This window comes from Chiloscyllium plagiosum, chromosome 21 (assembly GCF_004010195.1).
Source record: "Chiloscyllium plagiosum isolate BGI_BamShark_2017 chromosome 21, ASM401019v2, whole genome shotgun sequence".
In the NCBI taxonomy this organism is placed as follows: domain Eukaryota; kingdom Metazoa; phylum Chordata; class Chondrichthyes; order Orectolobiformes; family Hemiscylliidae; genus Chiloscyllium; species Chiloscyllium plagiosum.
In genome coordinates, this window is record NC_057730.1 from 1,930,037 (window position 1) to 1,943,700 (window position 13,664).

Genomic DNA, 13,664 nt, shown 5'->3' on the forward strand with positions numbered 1-13,664 from the left:
GGTGTGTACAAAGTTAAAAATCACACAACACCACGTTATAGTCCAACAGGTTTAATTCTGTTGGACTATAACCTGGTGTTGTTTGATTTTTAAGTTGATATATGCAATTGCCTGGAGTTTGTGCTGTTCCATTCTCTGGTATAAACGACCTGAACTGTTAATGCTAACAATTCCTGCCTCTCTACAAGGCAAATCAAGACAAACAATTGAAACGGGTTCTAATCCTGATCGAGTACTATCATTGTATGGAAATATTAGGTGACTGTTCTGAACGGAAATCCTTAGACTAATCCATCCATCTTGTATTATGTGAACTCTGATCTCCAAACCATTAAACTCTGCCAACCCCGTCAATTGAAATGGACAGAAACATGGTGGACCTGAAGTTTGATCGAGTGAATCAGCAACAAATGATTCGGCTTTGACTCCAAATATTCCAATTGCAATTTGCTACGTTAGAATTGCGAATCAAGATTCACAGAGTCATGGAGTTGTACAGCACGGAAATAGACACTTTGTTTAAGTGGCTGGCATCCATCAGATAACTTCAATAAACCTAGTCCCAGTTGCCAGCATTTGGCCAATAACCCTCTGAATCCTTCCTATTCATATACTCATCCAGATGCTTTCCAAGTGTTGTAATTATACCCGCCTTACAAACATCCATTCCATCCACCACCGAATCTGAGTAGCATCAAGATGCACTGCAAACGTTTACCAAAAATCCTTCGACAACACCTTCCAAACCTACAACTACTTCCACTTCGAAGGACACTTCCAATTTTGGTGTAATTTGCAAACTTACTAAATATACCTCCTACTGAGACACTCAGAAACACATACATGTACACAGACAGACACCCATACACATACACAAAGACACACATACATACACAAACACGCACAGGCAGACAGTCACACACACATATTCACAGATATTGCCAAGGACAGCAAAAGTGAAGACTTTAATAGAATTCCTTTTTTCCTAAATCTAAATGACAAATTGGTAAATGTTTAGAATTTGTGAGTTTACTGGAAATTTGTGCATAATTTGAGCTGTATATCTGTGCCTTTAACAAATTTGTAAACTAAACAAACAAAAAAGTGGTCTGCTTAGCAGAATGTGAGACTGATTTTGAAAGGGTGAAGGCTGTACTGTAGTCCCTTTGAAGTAAAGACCAGCAATGTGTTAAAAAAAAATCCAAAGAACTGTGGTTGCTGGAATCAGAAACAAATTCAGAAAATTGATCGAGTAACTCAGCAAGCCTGGCAGCATTTGTGGAGAGAAAACAGAGTTAACATTCTGGGTCCAATGACTCTTCTTCAGTACTGCGTTTTTCCAGCAATTTCTGATTTTGGTTTCACCATTCCATTTGCCTTCCCTATTACCCACTGAACTCCAATGTCAGCTTTTTCTGATTCACAGATGAGGAATCCCAAATCCCTCTGTTCTGTAGCTATCTGCAGTCTTTCTCAATTTAAATAATATTAAACTCTTCTATTCTTCCTGACTTTCTCCTCCTTATATTCCACCAGCCAAGTTTTCACCCACAAATGTAACCTCTCTAGAACGTTCTGCAGACACTGACATTCTCCCCACTTGCCTTCCGACTGATTTACAAACTTGGTGACAGTACATTCACTTCCCTCACCCAAGTCATTAATATGTATATCGGCAATAACTGTGGTCCCAGTACTGCAGCACTCCACTAGTAACCGGTTTCCATCCTAAATATGCCCCCCCCCCTTGCCCACTTTCAGCCCACTTTATGTTCTGTGGAGTTGGTCAATCCTCAGTCCATGTTAATGTCCTACCCCAACACCATTGGCTCTGATCTGTTTCAGTGGAGAAAGAAAGAGTGAGCTCGCACATCCCTTCTAGTACACTTTCTCTGTGACCCCCATATCCCCAGTGACAAGCGCCACTTCCTGATCTTTGTGACTCCAATCTCCCTGGTAACAGACCCCTCCCATTGACCTGAGTCTCAGTGATGACCACATTCTTGTTCTGACCCTTGTGCCCCTGGTAATCGGACCGGCTCTCTGACCTTTCTGACCTTGATATCCATCGTAACAGACTGCACCCTCTGAACATTGTGACACCACTCCCTGACTGTTGTGGCCTCGGTTTCCCTGGAAACAGACCCAACACCCTGACTGTTGTGACTCTGGTTTCCCTGGAAACAGACGCCAGTCCCTGACTGTTGTGACGCTCGTTTCCCTGGAAAGAGACCCCACTCCCTGACTGTTTTGATGCTGATTTCCCTGGAAACAGACGCCACTCCCTGTCTGTTGTGACGCGTGTTTCCCTGGAAACAGACGCTACTCCCTGACTGTTGTCACGCTGGTTTCCTGGAAACCGACCCCACTCCCTGTCTGTTGTGACGTGTGTTTCCCTGGAAACAGATGCCACTCCCTGACTGTTGTGACTCTAGTTTCCCTGGAAACGGATGCCACTCCCTGTCTGTTGTGACGCTGGTTTCCCTGGAAATGGATGCCACTCCCTGTCTGTTGTGACGCTAGTTTCCCTGGGAACAGACGCTACTCCCTGACTATTGTGACCTCGATTGCCCTGGTAATAGACCCCACTCACTGACTGTTGTGGCCTCGGTTTCCCTCGAAACAGACCCCACTCCCTGACCGTTGTTTGGCTGGTTTCCCTGGTAACAAACCCCATTCATTGATTGCTGTGACCCCGGTTTCTCCAGTAACGGTACCCTCTCACTGACTGTTCTGACCCCGGTTTCCTTGGTAACGGACCCCAATCACGCCTGTTGTTACCCTGGTTTCCCCGGTAAACAACCACATCCCCTGACCGATGCAACTCTAGTTTCCCTGGTAAGAGATTCCACACCTCCCCCTGACTGTTGTGACCCTGGTTTCCCCGGTAATGGAGCTGGAGAACAGACCACATCTGGCTTGCTTTTGTCTTCCCAGTGACTGAACTACTCCACCTTGCAGTGGTCAGTCAATAGGCCAGCTCATCTCTGAACATGCTCACCATATTCTCCAGCCCAGGGGTGGTGCATCTGTGAGTGATGGGGAAGCGGAGCAATTAGACAGATACCATACTCCAGTTTTCTGGGAGGGGTGGGGGTAGGGTCGACAAGTAGAGGGCAGGAGATGGCGAGGAGGTGGGTGGGCAGTGTCTGACATGAACATGAAGGAGAAGAGGGAGGGGTTGCTGTAGGTGAGAGGGAGATAGAGGGGGGAGAGCACGACAGGAAAAGTGTGAGACAGGGCGGAGGAGCTGTCTCCACAGGAAGGGGATGCAATGAGGCCATTCAGGGGCAAGGTCTGAAGAGCCAGACAGGACCAGGGTCAGTTAATGGGGGAGCCAGGCATGATGGATCTAAAGGACTCTCTCTGTGAGGTAAAGTTTCCGCAGTCCTGCAACTGGGATCTTGTTGTTGTCATGGACCAGTCCAGACCCACTCAAAACATTTTAAGAAGGTAGTGCAGACTGAACTTTTTATGTATTTTAAAGGCAGACTGCGGGTGGATATTCCAGGAGTGATGCAGCTAATCAAACTACTCAGCTTTAAACAAAACAGAACTTATTTAAACACGACCGTGGGCGGCACAGTGGCACAGTGGTTAGTACTGCTGCCTCAAAGCAGCAGAGAACCGTGTTCAATTCCCGCCTCAGGCGACTGACTGTGGAGTTTGCACATTCTCCCCGTGTCTGCGTGGCTTCCTCTGGGTGCTCCGGTTTCCTCCCACAGTCCAAAGACCTGCAGGTCAGGTGAATTGGCCATGCTAAATTGCCCGTAGTGTTAGGTAAGGGGTATGGGTGGGTTGCGCTTCGGCGGGTCGGTGTGGACTTGTTGGGCCGAAGGGTCTGTTTCCTCACTGTAAGTAATCTATATGGTACTACAGGTGAAACATGAACACAGAATTTAGAATAACAGCTTATTTGAAAATCCAACTAATTCTTTATCGCAGCATAACGAAGCTGTTCCACTCTCTGCAACATCCCCTAAACACATCCCTTGGCAAAAGGTAACTTCAAACACAATTGCCTACAGCAGGAGAGGTTACAGAGGGAAAGTTCAGGTAAGACTCTGTTGAAGCATGGAACCTCTTTTCACTGTAGCTGCTTTTCCCCAGCAGTTTTCTGACTCGCCGTTAAAAGCTAAACCCAACCAGGTAAAAAAACCTGAACTGAGAGAACTGGCCACTCCCCTGCCAGACATATTGGAGCCTTTGCCTTTCTGACCACTCTTGAAAAAAAAACAAGGACAAAATAAACTGGACACAAGCCAATCAGTCCACACAGACTCACTTACCTTTGTCCAAGGGTACGGGACTCAGGGCTGTAGTAGAGACATGCAAACTAGTTGTGGGGGCACTCATTTAGTGAGCCAAACATTTGGGGATGTAAAATATTTAGGGAAGGGTATAAATTTGTGAGTCGAGTGAGAATGGGTGAGCACAAATAGTTTTGAACAGTTTCAAAACTGGGTTAACACATTCAGGTCTGAAAGAGAGAAAGAGAGAGAGGGAGAAAGGGAGGGTAAGAGAGAAAGGGAGAGAGGGTGTATGTGACAGAGAGAGAAAGAGAGAGTGGGTATGGAGAAAGAAGGACAGAGAGAGGGAAGGAAGGGAGATGGGGAGAGATAGAAGGACAGAGAAAGGGAGAAAAAGAGAAAAAATTGGAGAGAGGGAGACAGAGAGTTGGCCACTGTGTGTGTGTGTATGTGAGAGAGAGAGAGAGAGAGACGGTAGAGAGAGAGAGAACAGAGTGACCAGACCGGACTGAGGAAGAGAGGCAGAGAGAAAGATGAACATAGAGTGAGAGACAGTGAGAGAGAGAGAGAGAGACAAACAGAAGTTAACATATGCAGTGTTGTTGGAGGGAATCGTGAGGGACAGAATGTACATGCATTTGGAAAGGCAAGGACTGATCAGGGATTGTCAACATGGCTTTGTGCATGGGAAATCATGATTGAGTTCTTTGAAGAACAAACAAAGAGGATTGATGAGGGCAGAGCGGTAGATGTGATCTATATGGACTTCAGTAAGGCGTTCGACAAGGTTCCCCATGGGAGACTGATTAGCAAAGTTAGATCTCACAGAACACAGGGAGATCGAGCCATTTGGATGCAGAATTGGCTCAAAGGTAGAAGACAGAGAGTGGTGGTGGAGGGTTGTTTTTCAGACTGGAGGGTTGTGACCAGTGGAGTGCCATAAGGATCGGTGCTGGGTCCTTTACTTTTTGTCATTTACATAAATGATTAGGATGAAGCATAAGAGGTACAGTTAGTAAGTTTGCAGATGACACCAAAATTGCAGGTGTAGTGGACAGCGAAGAGGGTTACTTCAGATTATAATGGGATCTTGATCGGATGGGCCAATGGGCTGAGAGGTGGCAGATGAAGTTTAATTCAGATAAATGCGAGGTGCTGCATTTTGGGAAAGCAAATCTTAGCAGGACTTATACACTTAATGGTAAGGTCCTAGGGAGTGTTGCTGAACAAAGAGACCTTGGAGTGCAGGTTCATAGCTCCTTGAAAGTGGAGTCGCAGGTAGTTAGGATAGCGAAGAAGGCGTTTGGTATGATTTCTTTTATTCATCAGAGTAATGAGTCCGGGAGTTGGGAGGTCATGTTGTGGCTGTAGAGGACATTGGTTAGGCCACTGTTTGAATATTGTGTTGCAATTCTGGTCTCCTTCCTATTGGAAAGATGTTGTGAAACGTGAAGGGGTTCAGAAAAGATGTACAAGGACATCGCCATGGTTGGAGGATTTAAGTGATGAGGAGTGGCTGAACAGGCTGAGGCTGTTTTCCCTGGAGCATCAGAGGCTGAGGGGTGACCTTATAGAGGTTTATAAAATCATGAGGGGCATGGATAGGATAAATAGACAAAGACTTTTCCTTGAGTGGGGGAGTACAGAACTAAAGGGCATAGGTTTAGCGTGAGAAGGGAAAGATATAAAACAGACCTAAGGTCAATGTTTTCACACGGAGGGTGTCACATGTATGGAATGAGCTGCCAGAGAAAGTGGTGGAGGCTGGTACAATTGCAACATTTAAAAGGCATCTACATGGGTATATGAATAGGAAGGGTTTGGAGGGATATAGCCTGGGTGCTGGCAGGCAGAACTAGATTGGGTTGCGACATCTGGTCAGCATGGACGGATTGGACTGAAGGGTCTGTTTCTGTGCTGTACATCTCTATGATTCTATGACTCTATATGGAGAGGCAGAAGGGGTGATACTGTTGGACACCCACAGCAGTGCACAAGCAGCAGATTTTTTTTGGAGAAAACATCAAAGATTGTGAATCTCTCACATTGCACATATGTTTCCTTCTTGATAGAATGTATTTGGAGAGACAAAGCAATTTTGCCTGATCCCTTGCAATATTGTCCCTGAGAAATGAAGAGAAGGAAATGAACATGCTCAGTGCTGCTCTGATCCTCTCCACCTTTGAATCTTTTCTCATTTCGAAATTGTGAGAGTACACCAATAAACATTGTAAGCTGCAAAAAGTACAATTAAATTCACTCTGTCTCCTCCTGAAATGGTTCGGTCAGAGATGTCTGGATACAACTGCAATGGAAACACTCTACTTAATGTGTGTAATGTCAGGAACACTGCTCAAAGATACATCGTTTCCACATTGCAGAGGGAGCATGGTATTTACCCATCGAGCATGTTCCACACTGAGGGACCTCAGTTCAATTGCAATCCTCATCACAGCAGGTGTGTGTGTGTGTGTGTTTCTTTGTCTCTCTCTTTGTGAATGCGTTTCTGTGTTTGTGTGTGTTTTTTTTGTGTGCATGGATGGTACTGTTGGTTTGGAATTTGCTGTGAGCTACTGCTCTCCGTCTCTCCCTCACTGACTGAATCTTGTGATCCACAATGTCCTCAGGGAGGGACTGCCAGGATTTTGACCCATCACCAGTGAATGATCAGTTACATATTTCCAAGTCAGGATGGTGAGTGGCTTGGAGGGGAATGTGCTTTGGCTGGTGTTCCCATGTATCTGCTGCCCTTGTCCTTTTAGATTGAAGTGGTCATTGGTTTGGACAGTGATGCATCAGGAGTTGGCTGTTTGTCACATTAGCATGGGGACTTGAATTGTTACCGAGCAGTGAGATCATGTATTTAATGGTCTTTTTCTGATCAACTCTTCTATTTAATTTCTTCAGAACCCTGTGAAGGATTTCATTTTGATAGAGACTTACAGAAGGTTGCAAGTTGATCGGAATTACCCAATGGGTAATTCCATTTTCCTGCCCAATTTCATTGGATTGTGCGATAATGCGGAATCCAAAGGTTCCCAGCTCAACTCTCTCCTTGCACAGGGATAAAGACTCCTGTCAGGGATGTGATACAATACTCCACAGTTGCTTGGATGAGGGGTCAGCTCCAACAACATTCAAGAAGCTTGATACCATCCAGGATAAAGCAGCCACTTGATTGTCAAACATGCACTACTACCACCACTGACAGTCACATCAGCAGTGTGTACCACCTACCAGATGCACTGCAGGCGTTCACCAAAGATCCTCACATCCATGACCATTTCTATCTAAAAGGACAAGGCCAGCAGACACATGGGAACATGAGCGCGGCACAGTGGTTAGCACTGCTGCTTCACAGCGCCAGAGACCCGGGTTCAATTCCCGCCTCAGACAACTGAATGTGTGGAGTTTGCACATTCTCCCCGTGTCTGCGTGGGTTTCCTCCGGGTGCTCCGGTTTCCTCCCACAGTCCAAAGATGTGCAGGTCAGGTGAATTGGCCATGCTAATTTGCCCGTAGTGTTAGGTAAGGGGCAAAGGTAGGGGTATGGGTGGGTTGCGCTTCAGCGGGTCGGTGTGGACTTGTTGGGCCGAAGGGCCTGTTTCCACACTGTAAGTAATCTAAACACCATCCCCTGCACGTTCCACTCCAAACCACTCACCATCCTGACTTGGAAATATGTCACTGATCATTCACCGTCACTGGATCAGATTCCTGGAATTCCCTCCCTAAGGACATTGTTTGTCATCCAACATCACATGGACTGCAGTAAGAACACACCTCACCACAACATTCTCAAGGGGCAATTAGGGATGGGTAATAAATGGTGACCCAGCCAGCAACAACTGTATTTCACAAGTGAATAAAGAAAATCAATTCATGGTCTGGAAATAATAGGACCCTTCTGACAGCTTCGCTGAGGAGTTTCATTTATTCACAACGCAGGGAAATTGTGTAACACTAACTGTCATACTGATCTTCACTCTGATCCCAGACAATGTTGCTGCGTAAATAAATGTGTTTATGCAACAACTTAGGAGCTGCAGCATGTAATCAGCTTTCCTAAAGTGATACAGAAAAGGTGAGAAGTCGATGGTATTGATTCCTTGAATGGCATTATATAAGAAATCTACAACAGTAATTAACCACAGGAAGATGAAGCTGCCAGAGATTGTGAAGAGCAAAACCACAGCCTTCCTTCTGCTCTCCATCTCTGGATCTCTGTGATTCTTTCCTTTGCTCTCACCCTTCAGCCTCTTCCGGACTCAACTGGTCACTAAAATGTGTCTGACTGTCAGAGCATTGTGCAACAGAATCAAAGCGAATGGCAGTAAAAGGGTCAAAACTGGATCAAACCAATCTAATGCTACCCACCAAGCCTCAGTATGGGAGCCTGATTTTGTTTTACAATCAAATGGAACATTGTAGATTCTTCTCCGAGGCTCATATTGAAAAGAGAAGGGGATGTTTTTCAAATAAAGCAGGGTGCAGGTTGTTGTTAGAACCACACTCGCAGTTTTCTCAGTGCAATATTTTGTTTTCAGTGTCTGACAACAAATGGTCACAAATCGGTCAAAGGAGAAAGTGATGGTGAACCACACAGAGCAGTCCATAGCAGCATGTATTAGGATTGCAGTGACACTACACACTGGTGTGATGCCCAGGAAAGACAGTAGGTAATAAGAAAAGCGAAATCTCCACAGTATAGCATCAGTAACAATGACCATCAGATCGGCAGTTGCCATAAATACCAGATAGCAAGTAGTACAAGGGGAAAGACCGCAGTTTCCCTAGGAAAGGATTGCAATTGCCATCAAATTAACCGTGGAAGACAAATGGGAAAATACAGTGAATTACTGAGCAGAAACTCCCCCAACCCAATCCAGGGAACAACAATACGATTTTACCAGCAAACATCGTGGCAGTGTGTGAGTGGAAGTGGTTAGGGTTGAGTGAGATTTAATTTTAAAATGTTCACACCCACCTCAGATTGTTCTCCAGCCCAGTCACTCCAGAGATTATGGAGTTTGGACAAATACTGAGCTCACAGTCCCTCCTAGGAGAGCAGAAGGAAGTCTGTGATTTTTGTTTGGTTGCTAGCTCACTATTTGAATGAGTGCAATACATTCTTAAAGATGTCATCTCTAAATCTGATGCAGAATCCCACCAGAAACCTTTCTCCCTCCTCAGTCATTATACTGGCAATTGGACTATCGATTGGACTATCAATAACAAAACCTCTTCCCTTCTCCCTGGATCAAGTCATTTTCTGATCTTAGCATTGGACCAAATCCTAATTGCAGTCAGGGAACAGGTCATCAGAACATGCAACAGATTTCAAACAAGAATACTCTGCACAGTTTAGCAGAGCATGCAGGTCTCCCTTAGTGACAATATGTGAATGTCACAACGCTGTGATATTTACACTGTAAATCAACACATCGATTTGTTTCTGTTTTCATAGATCAGGAGGGCAAACTGTTGAGATAAGAATCTCCTGACCGCAGACTGTGAGGAGGAGAGAGTTTCCAGATGGGGTGAGTGTTAGACTGAGCTTTACAAATCAAAATGGGGGGCATATTCCCCATTTCCTTTGTTTAGCCATAATAAAAATGTTATCTTTGATTTAAACTTAACAACTGCAGTTTGTGGAAGAGAACTCTAACCCTCTCCCACCTTTTCAGTGTAGAAACACTGACGAATATCTCTCCTGAACATCCTGGCCCACATTCTCAGATTATGCTCCTTGTTCTAGAATGTCCAACTGTGAAAATAATTAATCATTTCCTGTCTTTTCCTGTTAATACTTTGTAGGACGTTGCACAGATTACCCCTCAACCTTTAAAATTCTCCCCAAAACAGGCTGCATATGTGTAACAAAAACAGAATAGCTCACCAGGACCGGCAGCATCTGTGGGAGAGAAAGCAGAGTTAACTTCTCGTGTCTGGCTACCCTTCTTCACAACTAACTTGCCCGATCTCGCCTCATACCCTCACACCATATGAAACTGGAACAGATGACAGAACTCTGAGATCAAATAATGCTGCAGCAGCAGGGATGTTGGAAGTCTCTGTCAGTGGAGAATTGTACCGAGAATGCTGCTCAGTGAATTTCCGTCACTGTTCCAGTGTCTGGATAAGGCTGACCAGTCAGTGAGCTGGAGACATTATTGTTCATAAGATAAAACTAGAGAGCAAATTAAAACAACTTCAGTTCTCATAAGTGAGAGATGATCTGTCACTTCAGGCAGTTGACAAGCTCCTTGTTTGAGACTCTGAGCTGATGCATTCCCAGAGACGCTGCCTTCTCCTGTGCGGATCTCCATGGGGAGATCGACGTGACAGCGTTCCTCAGCTTTGTTGCTGTTTTTTTCAAATTTATGTCAATGAACAACCTAATTACAATAACAAGTTTAATCCAAAAATGAAGGAGTGTTGCTGCTCAGTACTTTGTAATGAAATAACAAAAACAGAATCTGAAACCTGCCATTAATAACACTGTCCACTCAAACACCCTGGGCCCCATCCCGAGATCATAAAATATTTCAACCAATGCCTCATCCCGAACAGTTTATTCCAGTTTGAAATTATGTCTCAGAACTGTCCTTCTGCATTCTCGGGTAGGAGCTTCCCTCTTTAAACAAGAACATTTTACTCTGATTGAAATGGGAATCTTCTCACACACTGAATGTGTACATTGCTGCCAAGGTCAGAATTTATTCCCCATTCGCTATTTCCCAGGATCCGGCGTCACATGAAGGGAGTAGAACCAAGGGAGTAGAACTCACTGCCTTTCCTGAGGGAAGGTGACTCAGTGAACACGTTGGGCTTCCTACAATGGAGACTGAGCTCTCTCTTAACATCACTGCCCAACTGCATAGACCACTGACCTCTCTGACCGTATTGTCACTGCCTATTCAGATACTTTACTGATTTCTCTGACCTTACTGTCACTGTCCAACCCGATACATCACTGACCTCTCTGACCTTACTGACACTCCCTATCCACATATATCACTCTAACATTGCAGCTACAACAGCTAACAAGGAAGGCAAATGGAATTTTGATCGTTATTATGAAAGGAGTACTAAAGTTGGGAAGTGTAGCTGAAAGGATACAAGGCATTAGTGCAAACTCAGCTGGAAATTGCAAACAATGAGGCAAAAGTGAGGACTGCAGATGCTGGATATCTGAGTCTAGATTAGAGAGGTGCTGGAAAAGCACAGCAGGGTCAGACAGTATCTGAGGAGCAGGAAAATCAACGTTTCGGGCAAAAGCCCTTCATCGGTCATTCCTGATGAAGGGCTTTTGCCCGAAAGGTCGATTTTCCTGCCCCTCGGATGCTGCCTGTCCGACTGTGCTTTTCCAGTACCACTCTAATCTAGACCGTGCATTGCAAACAATGTCTGTCTCTTTACTTGTGAAAGGATATAATTGTATTGGAAGCTGTTCAGAGGAAAATCATGAGATAACTCCAGGGATGAAGATGTTGTCTGATTCCTCCTTCAAATAAGTTTGACAACTTGTCGGATGTTCTTCATGAATGTGCCCAGGTGTCACACAACACTAAAAAGGTCAAACAGTCTGAACGCAAGCCGATACCAATATAAACAGTCCCTTCTTCATTATGTAATTGTTACAATACCCTTTCAGTATGGACATACTACCACGAATTCTATTTGGCCCCTTAAGCTTACAATCCTTCCTAAGTCCCACTCTCTCCCTGTCTCTCTCTCTTACACATATACACCCTCTCTCCCTCTCACTCTCTCACTCTCTTTCTCTCTCTATCTCTCTCCATCTCTGGGTCTACAAAGCTGCTTTCTCTCTCTCTCTCTCTCTCTGTTCCCCCACCTCGCTCTCTCTCTCTCTCTCTCTGGATGGTCAGCTGGCCTCTGCCTTTTGCTGTGCTGGTTTCCTTGTGATACCTCCAGAAGATTCAAAGAATCGATCTGCAAGTGAACCCTGTTTTTGTACGGTTTTAGATGGTTTTCTGGAACTTTGTATAGTTCTGGCCACTCAGGAGAGTTGGTCAATATTTTGAAACTTTGCCAATCATTTGGATGGCTTGCTACTGTTTGTTTCTTTGTGTAGCAGGACCTGGTGCCTTTCTGTTTCGGTCCTCCACTGTTCGGACGTAAGTTGTTGGGGATGTGCCTGTCCAAGATAACTGTCACCTTTCATATTATGCTGGTGTCATTACCAACTGGCTGCTGTGTTCACGCTGCGACTGGTGTGTGGGTTTTATGACTGGAGAGTTTTACTTGTCCAATATACCCAGAATTTCTTGCTGTTGGCTAAGTTGACCACCTATCCAAGTTTTAGTAGCCAGTAGGCTGCTACCTTTTCGCCTTTTCAAATGGAAATATGTTGATGCACATTTTACAAACCTAATTGTAAAACTTGGTTTGGTTTGTTGTCGGGGCTGTTTGTACAAAAGCCATTCGGTATATTGATCAAACCGCTCATCATTCATCTGAGAAGGGATATCATAGAATCATAGAAGTGAATCATAGAATCCCTTCAGTGTGGAGGCAGGCCATTCAGCCCATTGAGTGCACACTGACCCTCTGAAGAGATTCTGGTTAATTGTCTTGGAGTGACCCTCCAGGTTGGTTACTAAGTGATTTCTAGCCTGATTCTCCATGGGCTGTCCCATGGTCTCCTGTTGATTGTCTGTGTTCAGTTCTTCTCGGGCTCGGTTAACTTGTTGGCTCAGGATCCTGAGTTTATTTTCCAAATTCGCCAAGTCAAGGCCATTGACCGGTGACACTCCTGCACCGTGTGCTTTGCCAGATCATTAAAGGGTTCCCTTCTCTTTGGTCTGTTAACTGCCGGTCTGGTTATTCCCACATATTTCCCTGTCCCTCATCCCGTTATCCCGTGCGTCAGTTGGGAAAGCAATCATTTTAATGGTGAAGGACCCCACTCCAGTAACTGTAACCCTGATGTTATGATTAAGGTTGGTATTAGTCTGTGGTGAATGTTATTGAACAAGGTTTTCCCTGGGAGTTTAATGACTAGTCCATTGTGAGGGTCTGGTGAGTGAGGGACAAGCTGGAGGAGAAGCCTTCACTCCTGGTCTCAGCCTGTTTTTAATTTTGTTCCCAAGGAATTCTCCCTGGCAGGCCTTCCCGGGACACTGCTGTTCTCTACTTTATACACACGGACTGCTGTTCTCTATATTGTACACATTGGCTGTTTTTCTTTGTATTATACACAGTGACTGTTGTTCCCTATATTAGACACAGGGAAAGCTGTTCCTTATATGAGACAGAGGGACTCATGTTCTCTACATTAATACACAGGGACTGCTGTTCTCTGTGTTATACACAGGTACTGCTACTCTCTATCTTCTACACTGTGGCTGCTGTTCTCTGTACTACAAACAGGGACTCATGTTCTCTATAT